The sequence below is a fragment of the Dasypus novemcinctus genome, chromosome 5, assembly GCF_030445035.2.
Source record: "Dasypus novemcinctus isolate mDasNov1 chromosome 5, mDasNov1.1.hap2, whole genome shotgun sequence".
Classification (NCBI taxonomy): Eukaryota; Metazoa; Chordata; class Mammalia; order Cingulata; family Dasypodidae; genus Dasypus; species Dasypus novemcinctus.
The window spans coordinates 165651279-165659848 of record NC_080677.1 but is presented as its reverse complement, the minus strand read 5'-3'; the positions used below and the strand labels follow the sequence as shown (position 1 = coordinate 165659848).

The following is an 8570-nucleotide window of genomic DNA, read 5'->3' as shown; positions in this document are numbered from 1 at the left end:
GAGTGGGGAGCATTTGGTCAGAGGCCCGTCCCAGCTTGGGGGCTGAGTCTGCTGGGCACATCTGTGAAGAAGGCCGCGTCATTCCCAGCATGTGTAACCGTAGTCGGTAAACAAACCAGCATTGCAGTGGGAGGGGCGGTACTGGCAGTCTCAGGCAGCCTTGACAGAAGCAGGCGCGGCAGCAAGTCCACCTGCAGGGGCAGCACGTCTGTAAGCACCATATTTGGGGCAATAACTAAAACAGATGTAGAAACGGTTTTATTTCTTAAATTTTGAAAATTATCTGTGTCTGTAATAACATTTCTACCATGAGCAGTATGTTACTTTTAAAGTACCATATGGCATTCCTTAAATCTGTTTCAGTTATTGTATAATAGGCTTGAGACAATTGCCATTTTTATACTTAAGGCTTTGTGTTGTAAAATTTTTTGCTGGATTATAGCCAACTGCTGAATTTAATCCTAGTTTTTAGGATATTACTTCAGACCTCCAAATTAATACACTAACAACTTATAAATTTAAAAATATTTGAAAAGAGGAGAAAGTCTTAATCTATCAAATGTTTTATTGGATAGCATTAAAAAGTTGCAAGACAGTTTTCTAATGAAGAAAAATCTAAACATTGCATACCTTAAATTAAGAGAACCAGTATAGTACTTTCAATCCTGTTTATTTCAGATGTTTGAGTTTGCTGTAATGAAAAGGTTAAAATGCATACTTAAGAGAATAATACTTCATTTTTGCAGTGTTTTTAAAAATTTGAGTCAAAAATAAGATTCAGTGTTCATAATACCAGAATACCTGTTGAAAGTTGTGCTTAATTTTAACTTTTTTATTTGTAAATTGATTTAAATTTTGCCTTGTTTTCAAGTATACTGATGTATCATATTTAGTCGAACATTTAGTGGTAGCACACCCTAGCACTGAAAACTGTCCAGAGTAAAGCTTTCTGGACTACGGGAACTAGTGGTTTGACTTTGTTTTGAACCTTTTTCTTAGTGATCCTTTACAGGTAGAGAATAAGCTCTTTTTTTTTTTTTCTTTTCCTTTTTTTAAACAGCTCATCAGTACGATGAGAGCACAGCAGACCTAAGTCAGTGAGGGTGCTGTGGGGTGTGGGTGGGCAGCGCCTTTCACCTGAAGCACATTGTGCTGGGTTTCCACCTTGGTTCTGTCGTGGAGCTGTATGTGTTAAAGGGACTTCTCTAAGTCTTGTTTAAAGAAAAAAAAACATATTCCGTTCTTATTATGAAATGGTTGTCTACCTTCTTGTATGTAATATGTTTGGCTGGCTCAATTTTCCTCTATCAAAATATATGGTTATTTTTTATATTACCATATCAGCATTATATTGAAAGTGTTTTTAATAGTCAATGGTATTTTGTCAAACAATTACTAGTATAGACTCAGATTTGCTATTTAATTTTTAAAATACAATTTTATTTTCTAAATCCTTTTTAAAAACATGTTTTGCATTAGAAATGATTTATGTTAACTGTTGAAGATGAAATTGGCATACAACTAGGTTTTCTGCCAAATTCTACATTTGAATGTAGATTGACTGAATGTTTTGTAAAAGTTCACTTAGGACATTTCTGTAAGACTTTTTAAAGTATTTTAGAAGTTCCCATGAAATCTCTTCTGTTACAGTAGTATGAAAGCCAGTTAGCCTTTACTCCAAGAGAATGTCTTGACACATGCAGGCATCCAGTACTAAAGTGTGGATTCTGACATTCATTGTAAATCAATCAACTATACAATATTGTCTAAGAAAAGTGCAAATTGTAATTGATTAGTGCCTTTATCCATATTCTGAGATAAATTCTCACTTTTATACTATGCCTGTTCTTTGGAGGTAAAAAGATCAGCTAATGTATTTAATGATCCAATAATTAGCATCTTAACCTCACACATTGCCTATCAGAACTCCTTGTAAATATTGGAAAGCAGCAAAACTACCCATATTACCCTCGGGAGGTTATTCTGTTTTTTTTTTTATTTTAATTTTTTGGTTGAGGATAAATTAAATTTTAACTGAAATCGTTTCGGTATGTTACTACAACTTAGATGGAAAACTACCCTGTAAGTTCAAACACAGCATTTTTCCTAATTTTGAATATGTTGCATTCTCCCTCTTTTAACCCCATCATTCTTATTGATGCTCATTTGAGAACTCTTCTAGTAATTAACTGGCTTTTTGTGAATTATTAATTCCTTAAGATCTGAAATCTTAATATAAATGTAATCAATTAAAAACTGAAAATTAAATGCATAATTTTTGCTTTTAGGTTCTTGTGTTAGTATGGTGTAAAGGTATATAATAACTTACTCTGTATTCATTAGAAGAAAGAATAATAAATTAAGATTTGGTCCTAAAAACTTTGAGATGGGCAGCACCTGTAGCCACAGCACTTGATGGCTGGTTGAGGGGTTGTGCCTGCAGCATTCGGGGAGCGCAGCGCCTTTCCTCTGGGCACAGCGAGCGTGTAGGTGCACTGGGACACCCCCCAGGAGCGCTGTGGAGCCATGAAGCAATAAAAGCTTTTTGAAAATCCTATTGGTGTAAGTATCTTAGGGCAAATTATGAACAGATGGCTTCTCACTAGCACTCACATTTAGCCTTAGCTGTGCACAGTCATGTCAGTAGGAAAAGGCTGGTCTTATACCTACAGGTGGATACACTTTATTGGCATTCACCTTTGAAGACCAACTTTAGGAGACTAACTTCCCATCTCCTGCTTTGGATCCAGAAAAGCTTCCCATCCGGTTTCATTCTAAAGGATCTTTGGTATTTCACCAGGGTTCAAGTCCCTTTCGAGGCGCTGCAGGGTGTAGTAGGACTCCTGTGCTGGCCTGGCTCTCTGAAGGAGGAGGTTCTGGCCTGCCTTTGATCATGATTGTCCAGGTGGCCTTGGACACCCTAAGTGCTGCCTGTGGCCTTCCGTTTTTCCCTAAACTGCAGAGCTTAAACTAGAGCTTTAACATGTCTTTCAGTTTTAAAATCCTGAGTCCTTATATGCTGTTAAAATTGGAAAACCTGGAAAATTGTAGGGGAAGACATGGAATAAAGTTAAATTCCTTTCTCTCTGGTATTTGATTCCCACCACCATTACTGTTTCATTTTAGTACGGGAATACAATCATGTAAGAAAACAAAGTATCGATTCGTTACTTGGCTGTTCAACTTGAATAATAGCTACTGACAATGCAAAAGAGAAAATAAGCCATATTGCTAAGAAAATGATATTACATTCTTTATAAAGTGCCAGTGTATGTTGGTGGGAGTTCTGTCTTCTGGAGAATTTGCCTTGCTCATTTTTCTTTTATTGCTTAGATGGAAGTGGTTAGTTTGTTCAGAGTTTCTTAGCTTCAATTGCCTCCCGAGTTCTTTTTGATGCCCCACTGTTGAAAAGTATGCTATAGACATGATGTCAATATTTTACAGAACTCTGTAATTGAAGGTGGTTTGCAGTCAAGGTTCATTTTCTCCATAGAGTCTCATCCTAATCCAGTTAGTGTTAATATGAAGACTGAAATCCAAAAATTATTCCCAAAAAGAGTATTTTTGTTAAGAGTTCCAGGTGACCAAAGCTAGAGACGGCCAATATGAAAAATATTTTCATCTGTTCCATTTCAAATTTAAAATAGAAAAAAAACACTGTTTTCAGCAGACCCACGGATATTTTTACATGCGTATGGGTGGGAGGAGTCAGTTTGGAGGTTCAAGTCAAAACACTTGAAACAAAGAATGACATAGGATAAGGAATAGCCAAAGAATTAGCCAAGAGAAAATTTGAGTGAGAACAGTGAATCTCCCCCCATTGGATGCATTTAAAATTACTAGAAAGTACAGCCTTTTACTGTGGAACTGAATGAATGGCCTCGTGTTTCTAGGTGGCCACAGGATGTGAAAGCTGAGTAGGCATTAAGATTCTGGAAGTAGAGTCACTTAGAAATATCTTTTGCCTTTTTTATTTTTTTTAAAGCAGAAAGCTACATATTCTCCAGAATGGGGAAATAATGTTCTTTTCATATCTTTTGAAATAGAAAATAAATGGGAATGTTCGTATGCATAAATTTAAGTTAAAAATTACCTCATTCTCAGTCCATAAGGTGCTTTGCTCACTTCATGGGATGTTGCACTGTCCTGTAAATGCCCTCTTTCACCCAAACTATTTGAAATATGCAAAATTCAAAACTAAGGGATAGCATTGCATTCCTTGGCGCTTTTTGTTTTGTCTTCAGTTGTTTACTACCAGCAGAGCTAATGTGGTATATCATATTCACAATTGATCTTCATTAAAGCACATTGCAAGTGCTTGGTCAATATTTAATTGTTTTTACAAAACCATGTTAAGGAAAGGAAAATTTCTAAAGTTTGATTTATTATATTACACTGTGAATATATTTCTATCAGTGTTGGTGAGTTTTCAAATGAGTGCCAGTTGATCTTGAGTAAATACAGTAGTTCATATGTTTTAGCCCTAATCACAAGAAAGACTGTCATCATTATAATCTTACATTTTCCCTCAGGAAATTTCACAGACTCTGCAGTCCCTATTCTCTTGGAGTAAACTGTTCAGTATAGTTATAGAAACTTTCCATTTTGATTTAAAAACTTCAGCTGCTCATATTTCATTAATAGTATGAAATAAAATGATGGTTATCATTTTTCCAATTATGTTACAGCTAGAATTTTGGCCCCCTCTTCATCTGTTTCAAAAACAGACCACAAAATCTACCAGCAGTTAGAGCCTTGCTCTGCACTTATCTTAGGACAGGACCCCTGCTCCCGGGCATTCCTGGCCGGTCCTCGCTGGCCTGTCTTAGGGCAGGATCCCTGCTCCCGGGCATTCCTGGCCGGTCCTAGCTGGCCTGTCTTAGGACAGGACCCCTGCTCCCGGGCATTGCTGGCCAGTCCTAGCTGGCCTGTCTTAGGGCAGGATCCCTGCTCCCAGGCATTCCTGGCCGGTCCTAGCTGGCCTGTCTGTCTTAGGACAGGTTCCATGGTCCAGGCCCCCCTGCCATCTGAACGTCCACCGGTGCTGCGGAGCAGTCAGGAGAAAGCAGACCCTCTCTTCTCTATACTTCTTGCCTCATTGCAAAATTCCTTTAAATGTGCATTCATATTTATGTTCAGTTCTGAAGATTGAAGTACAAACTTCCATCAAGCTCTAGCCTTTTTGCAGAAATTCTAGCAACAGCTTGGCTCCTCAGCTTGGTCAAACAGAAGATGGTGCTAAAGAGGCCAAAGTTCCTGGAGTGCCTCTTTGTGTGGGCCTTGATATTGTGCAGAAGGAAAAAAAGGATGTTCATGCCACAAACTGCTTCTAACCCCAACCAATTGGCAGAAATGTATATGTGCTATTGGTCCAGTATGAAAAAGCATTGGGAAAATGAAAAGAGCAAATCTTAAGTTATTTAATGCATATGTATCATCACTACTTGAAAATGTCAAAGCATGTTCTTCTAATGGTGGGGTTGTTTAAAACACGTTTTTAAAATGTTAATAGCTCATTATTGTCATAAAATTCCTATTTTATATATTTAGATTGTTGGGACTCATGACTTATTTCTGCAGTTATGACAGGTTCTCTGCATGCCTATTCACCCAAGTAAAAGGATGCTGTTTGCTCTGGAATGCTCATCTTGTAGACAGGTTTTGGCTCATATACAATCATGGTGCAATACAGTGTAGCATTCGTTCGTTTTTGGTCAACAGTTTTATTTTTGTCGTAATAAATAATTACTTTTGCAATATGAAGTGAATCCAGTGTTCTCTTTCAAAGACAAGATGCTCCTTGATAGTCTTCCTGTTACAAGTGATAGAAACCTACCCAAGCTCACAAGGGGGAGTTTTATTATGGGGGGAGGTGGCAGTGTGGGCAGAGGTGGGGTGAGGGGTCGTGGAACCCCAGGGCAGGGTTACAAGTGGACTTCTGGAACAGATTGGGATCAGCGATGGAACCCTGGGGGGAGCCAGCAAGTCACCTGTCCCTGTCTGCTTTTTAGAGACTGTTTCGGGCCCCTGGGGCTGCTCTGAGGATGGCCACACCCTGGATGGCCTGACGCAACAGAAATTCAAGTCAGGTTGTCAGCAGGCGGTTCCCACCCCAAGAGGCTCCAGCTGGGCCCTTCCGGGCTCCTGGGTGAGGGGCTGCATGACCCTGCCTCCGCCTCCACGTGGCATCTGCCTGGGACTCTCTCCTCTCCTCTCATAAGGTACTCCAGCACTGGACTTGGGGTCCCCCCTCGAATGTTTCCTGGGATTAGAACTTGCTTGTGCCTTTTAAGGATTCATTTATTTCTCCCCCCACCCCTCTTTTGTGCTCGCTGTCTGCTCTCTGTTCATTGTGTGCTCTCTTTGACTCTGCTCGTTGTCTTTTTAAGAGGCACCAACAACGAAACCCAGAATCTCTCTTGTGGGAAATGGGTGCCCAACTGCTTGAACCACACCTGCTCCCTGCTTGTTGTGTCTCTTGTTGTGTCATCTTGCTGTGTCACCTCTCCACACCAGCCTGTTGCAGCAGCTCACTGTCTTCTTGTTTTTAGGATGCAACAGGAACAAACCCAGGACTTCCCATGTGGTAGGCAGGTGCCCAACTGCTTGAGCCACATCTGCTTTCCTGCCTTTTTTTCCCTTCACTTTTTTATTTTTTAAAAGAGACTATGATTACATAAATGTTATAAGAAAATATATAGGGGATCCCTATATGCCCTGCTCCCCACAACTCCCACGTTTTCCCACATTAGCAACATCTTTCATCAGCATGGCACATTCATTACAATTGATAAACACCTTTTGGAGCAGTGCCACTAAGCATGGATTATAGTTTAATTGTATTAATAGTTTACACCCTCTCCCATTGGACTCTGGGTTATGCGTGGATATATAATAGCCTGTATCTGTCATTGTGATGTCATTCAGGATGATTCCCAAGTCCTGACAATGCCCTCTATTATAAATTTTTCCTTTTCCCTAGCCCCAGAACATCCATGGGTCACTGCCTCCACAATAATGGTATTTTTTCCATTGCTAGAATCACAATAATTCTATAGTAAAATACTAGAAAGTTTATTTTAGTTCATAGTTTGTTTCCCAATCCTGAGGACTCAGATGGTGATGCCCACTCAATCATTAATTGAGAAGGACTTTGATTCCATACAGTTGTAGGCGCTCTCGGTTCCTTGGTATGTTGTTTGTCCATCATCTCCTCCCCTTTAGTTGTCCTGGGTGAGTCCATTTGAACTGGAGAGTAGGTATTGCAACTCCATTGAGATTCAGAGCTCAGCTGGCACATGGACAGCCCAAAGATTTAAGTCTCTTGGTTGTACACCTGCCAACTCTAGTACTAATTATGAGGTTAAAATAGAAGTATTGAAGAGTCATGCATAGGGAAACCACTGGTGAGTCTAACCCTGTCACACTGGGGAACATAAATATCAGATTAGGGCCCACTGGCAAGGGGTCAAATTCCTGAGCTATCTGCCCTGACTGTAATGTCTGGATGTCTCCATATTCTCGAGGAGCTTCGCTATTTTGGGTGTTATCTACTTTGGTTGTCAATGTGATCCTGTTGAGATGTGCATAAGCACTACCTCTGGGATGGCCTTCTGACTCACTTTGAAGTCTCTTAGCCATACAAACTCATTTGTCTTTAGCTTTCCCCCCTTTTGAGCGAGGTTTTTTTTTCCCCAGTTGGTTTGCTTGTTGGTACTTGGTCGCAATCCCTTGATGCCAGGGAGGCTCATCCCCAGGAGTTGTGTTCCATGCTAGGGGGAAGTTATTGCTTTTATATGCTGAATTTGGCTTAGAGAGAAGCCACATTTGCCTACTCTTGCCTTTTTGGGGGATACTTTTCACCCTATTCCAGTGACCAGCTCTATAGCTCCTATACTTTAATCTTTGTACGAGGCAGTGGAAAGGCTTCTTAGTGACACTTCTGTATCACCTGGGAAGTAGTTCTTTGGCCTGCAGGTGTGTCAGTGGCTGAGGGGAGAGCCCCTGGTGGACCTAGAAGGTAGCCATGGGGTGCCATTGAGAGGCCCCCAGGGGTTGGGGGCACACTGTGTCCACTTGTTTGCCATTCTAGAAAGCCATGTGGGCTAAGACTGTAGGAGAACACATTCTTGATATGTTCATTATTTAGATTCCTCTAGAGTAATGTTTTTTATCTCCCTCCTTGTTTTTTCAGATACCTATTTGAGAATATCTTTTAAACTATTTGCACAGGAAAAGTAGACATGTGCAAAGTTACAAGTTTTGCAACTTTAACTTAGGAATTCCAGAGACATCAAGGGTTCTACTATTAAGACTTCGGCAGCTGAACAGTCAGACTTCTTAGAAACACCCTGTAGCAGTTTGATACAGTTATGAATTCCAAAAACAGTTACTGGATTATGTTTGCAAACTGGTCTGTACCTGGGTGTGATTACATTATGATTAGGACTTTGATTGGGTGAAAGCAGTAGGGTGTTGAGTCCCCACGCACCAAGGACATGGCAAAGGAAAGAGCTGGAGGTTTTGATGTTGGAGTTTGATGCTGGAGTCTTGAGCTGGAGCCTCGGGCA

At 40.2% G+C, this 8570-nt stretch overlaps 1 protein-coding gene across 1 annotated transcript in view; it reads left to right on the top strand.

The window, feature by feature from the left end:
- ARL5B (ARF like GTPase 5B) overlaps nucleotides 1–5759 on the top strand; it is a 32300-nt gene extending 26541 nt beyond the window's left edge. Inside the window, exon 6 of the mRNA XM_004467613.4 lies at nucleotides 1–5759. This exon is cut by the window's left edge and continues 715 nt beyond it. The gene's annotated coding sequence lies outside the window, so the exon portion shown is untranslated.
- Nucleotides 5760–8570: the final 2811 nt, after the last annotated feature.